The sequence below is a fragment of the Cryptomeria japonica genome, chromosome 9 (genome assembly GCF_030272615.1).
Source record: "Cryptomeria japonica chromosome 9, Sugi_1.0, whole genome shotgun sequence".
NCBI classification, from domain to species: Eukaryota; Viridiplantae; Streptophyta; class Pinopsida; order Cupressales; family Cupressaceae; genus Cryptomeria; species Cryptomeria japonica.
In genome coordinates this window covers 31,192,824-31,207,655 of record NC_081413.1, presented here as the reverse complement: position 1 = coordinate 31,207,655, position 14,832 = coordinate 31,192,824, and the positions used below count along the sequence as shown (strand labels likewise).

General features: G+C 38.2%; 1 long non-coding RNA gene across 1 annotated transcript; it reads left to right on the top strand.

Annotated features, from left to right (window-relative positions):
* Positions 1–14,033: 14,033 nt before the first annotated feature.
* LOC131039009 (uncharacterized) lies at positions 14,034–14,442 on the top strand. The gene is made up of 3 exons (XR_009104592.2): positions 14,034–14,081; positions 14,190–14,264; positions 14,365–14,442. It is a non-coding gene; the product is annotated as an uncharacterized LOC131039009 (long non-coding RNA).
* The last annotated feature ends 390 nt before the right edge of the window (positions 14,443–14,832 follow it).

Below are 14,832 nucleotides of genomic sequence, written 5' to 3'. Positions count from 1 at the left end.
AGACCACAAATTTGTACCTATTTCTTGCAGACAAAAAAAAGGGGAAATAGGTTGGTAATAGGGGCTTTCCTAAGTCAAACCCCAGTTTTTGAATTAACCATGAAATAGAAATGAAAGATAATTGAATTGTAGTAATGGAATTTTTCTCCTTTTGAGGGAGATGTTGAATAATGACTGAATCCACAAATGATATACCTTCTTTGTGAAGTTTTGTTTTTATCCACATGAAGTTAGGTTTTTATGAAAACTTGAACAATAGGGAACATCAATATCAACTACAATGCTTGAATCTTGACCATATTCCTACTCCTATGCTTGAAGGAAGACTAATTCCTAGCTCACGTGACTTGAACTACTTTATTTCTTGACATCGAATTAAATTTTATGTGTATAGATGTATTGATGGATGGATCTCCAAATGTGATGGGGAAGCCTCCTTTTATACTTGCAAGTCAAAAAAAGAATTAATTTTCCAACATGGGCTGACACGGAGTTGGATTTCCTGCTCTTTGTTTTTTAGATGGCTAAGGGGCCCAAAGAGGGTTCGCAATTGGGAGGACCAAGGCATGGCGCAATGTTCCCAATGAGGACCAAGGCATGGCACCCTGGTCCCATTCAGGAGAAAGGCACCATGTCTTGGTCTTATGCCATTTTAGGGCTAGAACAAAGGGCTCAAATTATGTACAACGTCAATATGAAGTCAAAATTGCATTTTATGAGAAGACTTAGGTCCTCATGAGTCTTAGGGGTGGAAATGATAAGGTGAGGACCCAAATGTGATCAAAATTATAAGGGAGTACAATTTAGAAAACTACACCTACATAACCACATGTGAGATAAAATAGCACATACAAGCTTATAGAATAATCATATATAAATATCAAAGATATTCCACAAGATAACAAAATATATACCTGAAAAGAACCCTAAAGATGGAAAAACATGGCCCCCAAAAGCATACACACTCAATTTATTATTCAACAATAAAAGCATTACATTACACTTACATAGTATTCCTGAATACTTCTTAAACAACAATCTCTTCTAAGTTTTGCTCCATGTTTCCACTATGTATCCACACATCCCATGCCATGCTTCACATATACACTCTTTATTATGACTAGACTCAATACAATGATAGCCAAGCCCAACACTCAAAAAATAACCATTGGCCTTACATTTACTTTTTAGATACTAAGTTTGCCAATATTAAATAATTTGTTAATGTAAAACTCACACACAAAATATCAATCTTGGTATTACATTACATGTGACTATGGCTAGACCCAAATAAATATTTAATGTGGCTAGAATAATCTCCTAATGATGCGTCATAAATAAATATATATGTTGCATAATTAAAATAATTCATGTATGTAATGTGTAAAACACCTATCAATGTATCACCATAGCATTGCATGGAACTATATGAATCCCAAAATTCTCTCATTCTCTATTAAGGTGCATACAATAACATCCAATATGTTCACAGCATAAATGCACAAAGTTGGGTCCCAATCCTGAGGAAGACCGCGGGTTGGGAAAAGATCCCGCTAGAAATGAGTGCTCGATTATTGGGCACCCGTTTTGTATCGAGTGCTCGAGGCATTCAGAAATAGGTGTATGTTTTTCAAAAACGTGTGCCCATTTTGGTTCGAGTGCCTGATTTGCAAAAAACAGGCGCCCGTTTTTTGAATATATTTATTTATTTTTTAAAACCATCTTTCATCATTTTCACTGGTTCAAAAACAAGTAAATGTTTCAAAGGAGAATGGGTACCCTTTTTTTTCATCCCAGCTGACCCCCCCAGACCATTTTTTACCTCCTTCTAGGTACGTAGTTTTTTTCTTATTTTATTTTTTATTTATTTTTATTACTTTTCATAAAAAATTGTTAATTTATTGTTATTTTTTAATTGTAGTGTTTTAAAGTTTGAAAAACATTTTTTTATTTTATTTTATTTGATGTTTAAAATAGTTTTTAGTTTTTAAATATTGCAAAAAACAAGAAAACTAAAAAATAGTAAAAACTTAAAACCGTAGGAAAAAATAAAAAACAAAAACGTAAACGAAAAATAAACATTAGACACAAAAAATAGACAATAAATGCTGGACAGAAAAACAAACAATAAACCCCTAGATCTAGAAAAAAAATGAACAAAAAACCCTAGAAAATAAACGAACAACAAACATTAAAAAATTAACGAACAATAAACCCTAGATGAAAATCAACAATAAACCCCCCCCTCTCTCACACACACACCCATACACGTTACCCTCTCTATCATTACACTCTCTCTCAATCTCTCATTACCCCCCTCTCTCTCTATCTCTCTCTCTCTCTCTTTCATTACCCTCTCTCTATCATTACCTACTCTCTATCTCTCTCTCTCTCTCTTTCATTACCCTCTCTCTATCATTACCTACTCTCTATCTCTCATTCTCTATTCTCTCTCTAACTCGTTGTATCTCAAATTACCTATTCTCCCTCTATCTCTCTATTTAAATCGTGCATAAAAGTTTGAATGTTTAAATTTATATTTCTAAATGTTGTATTTAATTATAATTCTCTTTTGTAAAAGTTACATATTTAATTTATGTTTTGATGTATAATTTATGTTTAAATTGAACTTTAAATTGATCATGTGTTGAAATGTTACATTCTATATGTTTCCAATGTTATGTATAAATATTAACCATGTATGGTTAGAAGTTAAAATGATATCCTAGGACACCTTAGTATAACCTACAACCTTTTAAGATACCTAGGACCCCTTAAGATACCTAACTACCCCTTAGAAGACCTTTAATACCATAAGACTCCTTACCTCTCTCTCTCTCTCTCTCTCTCTCTCTCTCTCTCTCTCTCTCTCTCTCTCTCTCTCTCTCTCTTATTATCTATTGTCTCTCTCTCTCTCATCATCTATTCTCTCTCACACACACCATCTATTCTCTCTCATATTACCTACTCTCTCTCTCTCTCTCTCTCTCTCTCTCTCTCTCTCTCTCTCTCTCTCTCTCTCACACACACACACACACACACACACATACACACATTATCTATTCTCTCTATTTCTCTCTCTCATATTACCTACTCTCATATTCTCTCTCTCTCTCTCTCTCTCTCTCTCTCTCTCTCTCTCTCTCTCTCTCTCTCTCTCTCTCTCTCTCTCTCTCTCTCTCTCTCTCACACACACACACACACACACACACATTATCTACTCTCTCTCTCTCTCTCTCTCTCTCTCTCTCTCTCTCTCTCTCTCTCTCTCTCTCTCTCTCTCTCTCTCTCTCTCACATGATTATTTTTCTAATTTTGATGGAACTTATACTAATGCATCTTTAGATGTTAAATCAAATTCATGTTCCTTATATAATATTGATCTATCTTAAATCAAATTAATTTATCAAATTCATGTTCCTTATGTTAAATCAGATTCATATTCCATATTAAAAATGATTTATATAATGATTATTAAAAAATGATATATATTAAGAAAAATAGGTAAAAAATATTGTTTGAATTGCATGGGCATTATGATGTTTTATTTTGTAGAATATTTTTTATACTTTGATTTAAGTGGATAATATTTCCTAAATGATGCTTATTATTAAAATAGACCCAATATAGATCTATGTGAGTTTCATTTTTTTATATTTAAGTTGGTAAATTGTATTTAATTATAATTTTTTTTGGAAGGTGAAATATAAATTAAATAGTAATTGTAAATTTTCATGTTGGTATATATATGTAGATTATTTTCACATAATGGATGGGTTGGGATAGATGAGCTACTAGGTCTAGCGCCACCTCGGTGCAAGAACACCCGTCAAAGGGCTCCCACCATTTGCTTTTCATTGTGTTCTTACTTCTTTAAGAAGTCGTTGTATATACAATAATATCCATGTGCTCATTGGTCCTAGTTAGGGTCCTAGTTGAGGTCTTAGGGTCATAAGTCAAGATTGAGATTTTCTTGAAAATAGAGGGTATGTGTGCCTTTGAGGTGTTTAGGGGTCCTTCATAGCATGGTGGTGTCCTTAGGTTGGCCCAATGTGGGTCTAGGAGTCAAGAAAAGCAACATTGGGAAAGTTGCAAAAAAAGTTGCATGACAACTTTTAAAAGTTGTCAAGCAACTTTTCCACCATGAGGTCAAAATCTTTAATGTAGCGTGGACAACCCTAATATGGGCACATAGATCGAGGAAAAGGTTCATTAAGTAATTGCAAACCCTAAGTTAATGGGTTGGATGTCAGATATTGTATGGCCCAAGCAAAGTGACTTGACTGTGACTGCAATTTTGTTGCCAGTCGGCACAAATGGAGCAAAGGAAGATTGTTAATGGATTGATTTTCATGCAAAACTATGTGGAGTGTCTTGTATGGTGTATTTAATCTCATTTTGAGCATTTATATTAGGTTTTGATTTGTAAGTGAGGTGTGTTTGTAAATATTTTGTAAGTTGTCTTCTCACTGTCCAATTTTGGACTGGTTTGTGCAAATGGAATCATAACTCCATTCCCCATTGTGGAACCACCATGAAACCATGGGGAATGAGAGCATAGACCTTGTACTATACTACAAAGCAAGCAGGGCCCTTGAAAATTTAGGGAGGCCATCAAAAGACCCACTCCTAGGCGAGACTGAAACAGTGCCCGGCTAGGAAGGATTAAGTTGCAGAGGTCTTGGAGGGAAAGGAAGGTCAAAGGAGGAGGCACCCTTTGGAGGATTTGTAGAGGGGTGTGTGGAGAACCATTGGTGTGAAGGAGGAGCTTCCATCAATCCAGACAAGGTGGAAAGAGCACCAAACCTACACTGTGACCCTGGCAGACCTAAAAACCCTTAAAAACCTTAAAATCCACCTAGGGCAGTGTACGGACACTTGGAGGCCTAAAACTAGAAAAATCCTTGAGTTCTTGCTAAATGAATAGCAAGTATTTTAGGAAGTTTCACAAGCAATTGCATCATTTGCAAGAGGAAGCCCTAAAGGACCGGGTAGGAGGCCTAATTGGTCATAATCCTTGTAGCCCTATTTTGTAGGCAAAAAGACCAAATTGTGAAATTGGTAAGGGGTAGGAAGCTTGAAACCCCTTGGGGGCACATGAATGGGTGGAAAAATAATGAATTAGACCTAATCTATCCTTGCTAAGACCTAGGAAGGTGTGGAACAAGCCTAACCCTTATTAGCCTAAGGGTTTCTTGAATCTCATGAGTAGGTGAGACCTCAAGAGTAGTTTTTCAACTTGTTGGTGGGTGGATTGGGCAAGGTCAGGGGATTCCACAAGTAGGGGAAGTCCTAGAGACCCTAGGGTGTGGTTAGAACACCTGGTGATCCAAGGAAAGGATCCAAGAGCATAGACTAGGCTAGTCTATCCAAAACCCCATCCCATCAGATTGGTATCAGAGCAAGTTAAGGATTTGGTGGACCATGTATGTCTATGTATTTTGGTGAATCGGTAGGGGAAAGAACAATGGTCACCAATGTAGAGCTGGCTAGGGAGGTAGAAGAGCAGAAGGAGAAGAATAAACTCCTTGAAGAAGCTATGAGCGAGATAAGGGATAAGTTGTAGGAATTGGTGGATTAGGGGACACAAGGACCTTGGGGTGAAGACACCAAGGATAAAGGCAAGAAAACTATAGACATAGATGACATTATACCTAAACCAGATCCCTTGTTCAATGAAGAACCATTTGTAAAGGCTATTAAGGCTTTAAACACCAAAGCTTTTGAAGGATTGCCACATTTCAGTGGAAGGATGGACATAGACACTATCATGGAATGGATTGAGGGTATGGAGAACCACTTTGAGTGTGAAGGAGTGTTAGAGGCTCAAAAGGTTAAGGTTGCCAAATCAAGATTAAGGGGAGCAACTTTGACATGGTGGAAGTACCTGCAAGAAGAGAGAGTTAGCATGGGGAAGCTACCTATTACCAATTGGAAGGCCATGGCGAGTAAGATCAAGGAGAACTACTTACCAGAGGATTATGAAGTCCAACTTCATAAGAAGAGATAGGGATTGAAGCAAAAAGACCTTGATCTGACCTCCTACACCAAAGAATTTCAAAAGCTTTGCCTTAGATCCAAAGTCCAAGAAGATGAATCTATTAAGGTGGCTAGGTATCTAAGCGGTCTAAAGTGGAACATTCAAGAGGAGATAAGCCTATGGACTCCTACTACTGTTCAAAAATGTCATCAGCTTGCTGCCAAGGTAGAAGAGAGGAACAAAAGGAAAGGAGACTCCAATAGCAAGGGTAGAGGCAGAGGTAGAGAACAAATGAATCACCGAGGTGGTTACCAAAGCAAAGCAAATGAGCAGAGGAACCAAGGAGAAGCAAAGTTGACTGAACATGGCAATGAAACCAATCTCAGAGGGGGCCATTCTAGAGGAAGAGGTGCACAAGGTGGTCCAAGTAGGGGTAGAGGTACTGGCAGGGGTAACTCCTACTTTGCCACCATGAAATGTTACAACTGTGGACAATTGGGACACCCGGCATACAGATGCCCTGACAAGCCTACATCATCAAACAGTGGAAAGAGGGTTGCTTATGCACATGAAGACTCATCAAGCAGCAAGACACCTGAGGTGGACCATATTGAATCAGAGATTGGAGAAAATCTAATGTTCAATAGGGTGTTGATAAGACAGCCAGTGAAGAATGAACCTAAGCATAGGAGAGCATTGTTTAGGGTGAGATGCAAGATCCTTAATAAAGTTTGCAAGGTGATAGTTGATTCAGGGTCAACTGACAATATAATATCAGAGGAGGCCACCAAGAAGTTGAAACTCACAAGGATACCCCACATAAGGTGACATGGTTGAATCATGAGCAAAGTGTGCTTGCCAATGAACAGACTTGGGTAGAGTTTTCTATTGGAGGATACAAGGATAAGATCCTTTGTGATGTGTTACCCATGGATGCCTATCACCTATTGCTTGGTAGACCCTGGAAATTTGATAGGAAGGTGATCTATGATGGAGAGGAGAACTCCATTTCCTTCAAGAAGGACAGCAAGACTTTTAAGATTCAGTCTTTGACAGAGAATGAAGAGGGAACTTAAAGAACATCTAGTGTCTTATTGGCTATTGGTAAAGAGTTTTTACACTTGCTACAAGAGGAGGAGATAGTGAAGTGTGCTATCTTTGTGAAGCCAAAGGAGGAAGAAGACAAGTTGTAGGCAGATGTACCCAAGGAGGTGAAGCAAATGTTGCAAGAGTATAAGGACATAGTGAGTGATGGAGCACCTGCAACACTCCCACCAAGAAGGTCTATAAGCCATCAAAAAGACTTTTTTCCCAGTGCATCCCTACCTAACAAAGCTGCATATAAACTCACACCTGATAAAAACAAGGAGGTAGCAAGGCAAGTGCAGGAGTTATTGGAACAAGGACTGATCAAGAAGAGCATCAGCCCATGTGCAATCCTGGTAGTGCTAGCATCAAAGAAGGGAGGCAAGTGGAGACTTTGCACTGATTCAAGGGCAATCAATAGGATCACCATAAGGTATAGGTTTCCTATTCCTAGAATAGAGGATTTGATGGACTGTTTAGGAGGTGCTATGTATTTTACCAAGCTAGACCTTAAAAGTGGTTATCACCAGATTAGAATTAAGGAGGGTGATGAGTGGAAGACTGCTTTCAAGACCACAGAAGGGTTGTATGAATGGCTTGTGATGCCATTTGGACTCACCAATGCCCCAAGCACCTTCATGAGGTGTTAAAAGACTTCATAGGTAGGTTTGTGGTGGTGTACCTAGATGACATTCTCATCTATAGCAGAACCAAAGAGGAGCACCTTGAGCATTTGAGGTTAGTCTTAGAGAGGTTGCATGAGGAGAAGTTATCCATCAACCTAGAGAAGTGTGATTTCTTGAAGCAAGAGCTAGTCTACTTAGGATTTGTGGTGTCTAAGGAAACCTTGAAGATGGATCCAAGCAAAGTGGAGGCAATCTTGAATTGGCCTGCACCTAGAACAGGGACTGAGGTTAGGAGTTTCCATGGTTTAGCCCAATTCTATAGGAAGTTTGTGAGGAACTTCAGTGGCATATGTGCACCAGTCCTTGACACCATAAAAGGAGGCCTTAAAACTAAGTTTAAATGGACTGAGTATGCTGACAAAGCATTTCAATTATTGAAGCAAGAAGTAGCCACAAAACCTATCCTTCTCCTACCTACTTTTGATAAGCTATTCACATTGGAGTGTGATGCAAGTGGAATTGTAGTAGGGGGTGTATTGAGTCAAGAGGGAAGACCTATGGCATTTTTCAATGAGAAGCTCAATGAAGCAAAGAAGAAGTACTCAGCCTATGACCTAGAGTTGTATGCATTAGTGTAGTCTCTAAAAAAATGGAGGCATTACCTACTTCCAAAGGAATTTGTGGTGTTCACAGACACCCAGGCTTTGAGTTACATTAACACTCAAGAGAATCTTAGCAATAGACACTTGAAATGGATGGAATACCTCCAATCCTTCACCTTCACCATCAAGCATAAGAAGGGGCAACTTAACAAGGTGGCAGATGCCTTAAGCAGGAAGTTGTTGACAGTTCAAGAGTTGCAGTTGCAAAGCATAGGAATAGAAGGTTTCAGGGACCTCTATGAAGGAGATGAAGACTTCTCATCAGCTTACAAGGTTTGCAAGGAGTTTGAGAACCATTTCCATGGTGAGTATGCAGACTACACTCTCCAAAATGGTCTCTTGTTCAAAGGTAATCAGTTGTGTGTACCAAGAGGATCCATGAGGGAAAACCTCATCCAAGAGAAACACAATGGTAGTTTAAGTGGACACTTTGGAGTCAACAAAACCTTCGATTTAGTACAGAGGTACTACTATTGGCCCAAGTTGCCAAGAGATGTGAAGAGGTATGTGGAGCAATGTGGTGTGTGTCAAAGAGAGCAAAAGGAGGAACAAGCAATGCTTGTCTCTATCAGCCATTGCCGGTCCCAAATAGGCCTTGGGAATGTGTAAGCATGGACTTTGTAGTAGGACTTCCCAAGACAAAGACAAGTATGAACAACATCTATGTGGTAGTAGATAGATTTTCCAAGATGAGCCATTTCATTCCATGTAGGACTACACATGATGCTAGCTATGTTGCACATCTCTTCTTTAAGGAGATTGTGAGGATTCATGGACTCCCTTTAAGCATTGTTTCAGACAGGGACAGCAAGTTCATGGGCCATTTTTGGCAAACATTATGGAGGAGACTTGGAAATAACCTCTCATGTAGCTCAGCTTACCATCCACAAACAGATGGTCAAACTGAAGTCATCAATAGGGTGTTAGGCAATCTGTTGAGGTGTTTAACTAAGGAGTATGGGCAGACATGGGATCTAATCATTCCTCAAGCAGAGTATGCATATAATGACAGTGTGAATAGGACCACTAGAAGAAGTCCTTTTGAGGTTGTCTATGGCAGACATCCAAGAGGAGTGTGTGAACTCAGGGAACTTGGTTCCATGGAGATGAAGAGTGGACAAGAAGAGGACTTCACCCAAACCATCAAGGAAGTCCAAGAGCAAGTCAAGAAAGCCATCCTTGAATCCACTCAAAAACTGAAGGCCAAAATGGATGAGAAAAGGAGAGAGGTTCAGTTCAAGGTGGGTGACTTTGTGATGGTCCATTTGAGCAAAGCTAGGATGCAAAGTGGTAAGCCTACCAAACTGCAAATGAAGAGGGAAGGACCTTGTAGGATTCTGGAAAAATATGGTGAGAACGCCTATAAGGTTGAACTTCCTTCAGACTTAGCCATTTCACCAGTCTTCAATTTTGCTAATCTAATCATGTACAAGGGTGAGATAGAAGGGCAGACTGAAAACCAAGCCAAGGTGCTACAAGACTTGGATGTGAATGTCTTACCTCAAGTGAAGTAGCCCATAGTAGAGGAGATCTTGGAGTCAAGGGTGAAGAAGTCTACTAGACACCAGGTCTACATGGAGCACTTAGTAAAGTGGGCAGATCAACCTGTGTCTGAAGCTACTTGGGTAGAGGAGAGAAAGTTCAAGAAGTTTGGCATTGATCCGACTCTTCTCACTCCCCTAATTCCTTAGCTTGTTGCAGAGGCGGAGTATGGTGTAGGAGAACCCTTCAAATGGCTCCCACCATTTTCTTTTGATTGTGTTCTCACTTCTTTAAGAAGCCATTGTATATACAATAAGAGCCATATGCTCATTGGTCCTAGTTAGGGTCCTAGTTGAGGTCTTAGGGTCATAAGTCAAGATTGAGATTTTCTTGAAAATAGAGGGTATGTGTGCCTTTGAGGTGTTTAGGGGTCCTTCATAGCATGGTGGTTTCCTTAGGTTGGCCCAATGTGGGTCTAGGAGTCAAGAAAAGCAACATTGGGAAAGTTGCTCAAAAGTTGCATGACAACTTTTAAAAGTTGTCAAGCAACTTTTCCACCATGAGGTCAAAATATTTAGTGTAGCGTGGACAACCCTAATATGGGCACACAGACCAAGGAAAAGGTTCTATAATTAATTGCAAACCCTAAGTTAATGGGTTGGATATCAGATATTGTATGGCCCAAGCAAAGTGACTTGACTGTGATTGCAATTTTGTTGCCAGTCGACACAAATGGAGTAAAGGAGGATTGTTAATGGATTGATTTTTCATGCAAAACTATGTGGAGTGTCTTGTATGGTGTATTTACTCTCATTTTGATCATTTAGATTAGGTTTTGATTTGTAAGTGAGGTGTTTTTGTAAATATTTTGTAAGTTGTCTTCTCATTGTCCAGTTTTGGACTGGTTTGTGCAAATGGAATCATAACTCCATTCCCCATTGTGGAACCACTATGAAACCATGGGGAATGAGAGTGGAGACCTTGTACTATACTACAAAGTAAGCAGGGCCCTTGAAAATTCAGGGAGGCCATCAAAAGACCCACTCCTAGGCGAGACTGAAATAGTGCCCGACTAGGAAGGGTTAAGTTGCAGAGGTCTTGGAGAGAAAGGAAGGTCAAAGGAGGAGGCACCCTTTGGAGGATTTGTAGAGGGGTGTGTGGAGCACCATTGGTGTGAAGGAGGAGCTTCCACCAATCTAGAAAAGGTGGCAAGAGCACCAAACCTACACTGTGACCCTGGCAGGCCTAAAAACCCTCTTAGAAACCCTTAAAAACCTTAAAATCCACCTAGGGCAATGTACGGACACTTGGAGGCCTAAAACTAGAAAAATTCTTGAGTTCTTTCTAAATGAATAGCAAGTCTTTTAGTAAGTTTCACAAGCAAGTGCATCGTTTGCAAGAGGAATCCCTAAAGGACCGGGTAGGAGGCCTAATTGGTCATAATCCTTGTAGCCCTATTTTGTAGGCAAAAAGACCAAATTGTGAAATCAGTAATGGTTAGGAAGCTTGAAACCTCTTGGGGGCACATGAATGGGTGGAAAAACCATGAATTAGACCTGAACTATCCTTGCTAAGACCTAGGAAGGTGTGGAACAAGCCTAACCCTTATTAGCCTAAGTAAGGGTTTCTTGAATCTCATGAGTAGGTGAGACCTTAGGAGTAGTTTTTCAACTTGTTGGTGGGTGGATTGGGCAAGGTCAGGGGATTCCACAAGCAGGGGAAGTCCTAGAGACCCTAGGGTGTAGACTAGGCTAGTCTATCCCAAACCCCATCCCATCACACCTCCACCTCCACCACCTCCACCTCCACCCCCTCCACCTCCACCTCCACCACCACCTGATCAGTTGAGGCAGAGCATTAGGAGGAATATTGATCTCTAATTAGGGATATCCACACCATTAGACGCAAGCCTCATCCTCCTCTGCAGTTTTTATGCCTTACAGATAGTATGCAAAGGATTGTTCAGTCTGTACAGGCTTTAGATAGTGGGGTTAGTGCAGGATCAAGGGGGGCCAAAAAGTGGCGATGTGAAAAAAATAACCTTCCTCACTCGCCTAAAAATGCGAAAATCCGTGTTGACTTTTTGCTTGGCCTGGGTGTCAGTACACCTTGGCCTGGTAATTACCTATGCAAATCGGATATCCGACTTTTATTTGTAATTTTAATTTAAAATATATATTATATGTTACGTATTATATTATATATAATATAATATAATATTAAATTATATTATATATTATATAATATTGTATTATATTATATATTATAATATAATATAATATAACATAATATTATATTATATAATATAATATTGTATTATATTATATATTATATAATATTGTATTATATTATATATTATATATAATATAATATAATATAATATAATATAATATAATATAATATAATATATAATATAATATAATATAATATTATATTATATTATATTATGTTATATTATATTATAATATAATATATATAATATAATACAATACGTATTATATAATATAATAATATATTATATAATATATTATTATATTATATATGTTATTTAAAAATATTTGAAGTGTTGAAAATCGGATATCCGATTTTTTGAGACTTTTATATTTAGACAGTGACAGTCCCATGAGTCATTTTTAACTCACGGGTCACGCGAATTTGTCAAAATCCGATATCCGGTTTTTTGACAAAAAATTGCTAAAAATTTGATTTAGAGGTAAGAATTTTGTCGTTTTGAATCATTTTCATTCATTTTTTGTATTTTTTGTGAATGTTTATTTGATTTTTCATTGAAAATATGGTTTTTTTTAAATCAAATACCTAATTGTTTAAATTTGTTAACTAAATTTAATTGTTTACATTCAATTAGGTAAAAAATGGGAGATAACAATGAAAACACTGACCAACCACAACTGCAACAACCAAACCCTCATTTGCCAAACCCCCCCTCAATTCAAGATTTGATTGCACAAAATTTGAATGAATTGAGGGGGATTGCAGAAGTATATCATAGGATCCCTCATCTAAACCCATTGTTTGATCCTCTCACGTTGATCGTAAAAAGTATGGAAACCATGACTGAGGAGCACAATGTCGCCCTTTTGTGGCGAGATTCTATGAAGGAAAAATATGCAGATGGCTTGTCGTATAATGATATCAAGGATCTTGAGATATCCAAAGCCGAAATCACCTCATTGTTTGTCAATCCCCATACTGGTCAGCCTGTAGATCCCAAAAAATCAAAACTTTCTATCAAATGGTGCAAAAATGATGGGATTGTGAAAAACTTTTGGGATCGTTGGTGGATGGTTTTTGACAAACCACCCAACAACAATCTTGATATCCCCTTCTATTTCATAAAAAAATTGTATGCTGAGTTTGTTTTATAGAAACATGTGAACTACTTTGACATCCAACCTTTCCAGGGTGTCGGTTTAGGTATGCCCCAAAATAAACCTGGGGCAGTCAAAGTAGTCCAGGGCCCATATGTCCCCCCTCCTCCTATTGATCCCCCACCTGCAATTCAGCATCCTAATATCATTTGTGAGGCAGCTTCACGGACCATATCGGCTATTCACTCTTTGAGTAGCCATTTGGTTTCTCAGGCCATGTCAGTAGCTCAGCCTACTTTTGATGGTAGTGGTGCTGACACGTCATCCTTGGCTCCACACATATGCGTGCCACATAGTTGTGTCATGTGTGGGCACGTATGCTTGGGTCCAGTTGGACAGCCCGTTGATCTTGCTGTGGACAGTGCAGATTACGAGGTGCATGAAATGCATGATGCACCAAAGGTTATCACACAAACTGGAGGATACCCTAGGGAGTCCTCACATGCTAGAGGCGAGGAGGCACCATCATCGTACATTGATGATGTATTGGTAAGATTTGTGTTTTCACAGTTCATTTTATATTTTAATTAAATATTTATAAATTAGATAATATTAAGTACTAATTTTTATTTACATGGTCTATTTAACAGTTGATGACCGAGGATGAGTTGAGACAGATTCAGGAGGGCACCTTGTCGGCCATTTCATTTGGCCTCGATAGCTTGACGGTACATATATTATTGCACCTAGTCATTTGTATTTTATTGTACATACATGCTCATCATTTATATTTGTATTAATTAGATTATGTAGTAACTTGCATGTATATCTTATTTTACTCTTGTAGGGCACAAGCAGCATGAGTGCGGTGCAGTGTGATCTAGGATCTGGTAGTGCAATTGGAGACAAGGGAAAGGTAATTGAATGCAAATATGATTGAATGAATAGTTTAAATAACTTATAGTGATTATACATGTGTAGACATAGATTGATAGTTTCATATACTTGTTGTGTATATATATAGAGAATCCTTGGCTTCACATCCTTGATGACTACACCCAGTATACTTGAAGAAGAAGAAGAGATGCCTCGAGTAGATGTGTGTTTATTTCATTTTTTGATTAGTAGATATAATTTGTTATTATCAGTGACAATTATATGCTAACTTGTATCAATGTCATGTTTCTAAACATATGTAGGTTGTTTATGAAAATATTCAAAACATACCTCCTCTACCGAAGACATACATCAAGAGTCCTGCAAAGCTGAAGAGAAAACATGGAGATGAGGTAAACATGAATAGTTCAATTAAATAGTTCATTTTTATGTTAACTTTTCGAATGTGAATTATATAATATAACTAATATTAATCGTGGTTTGTTTTTCTTGTGCAGGATCCTTCAGAGCCGAGCAGTGCGGCGAAGAGGATCGATTTTGATGATCCATCAAAAGCTTAGGATGTTATAGATAGTTTTTGGATGCTTACATGTCTAGTTGGCATGTATATTTTGTATATGGACATGCATTCACGTATTTAGACATACATTTTGTTTCAGTTGGTGTTTATGCCATATTTGTGTATGGACATACATTTGTAATCATTCAACATTTTTATATATACAGAAGTTGATATTCAATCATATAAATTGTTGCTCATCTGTGTGTGG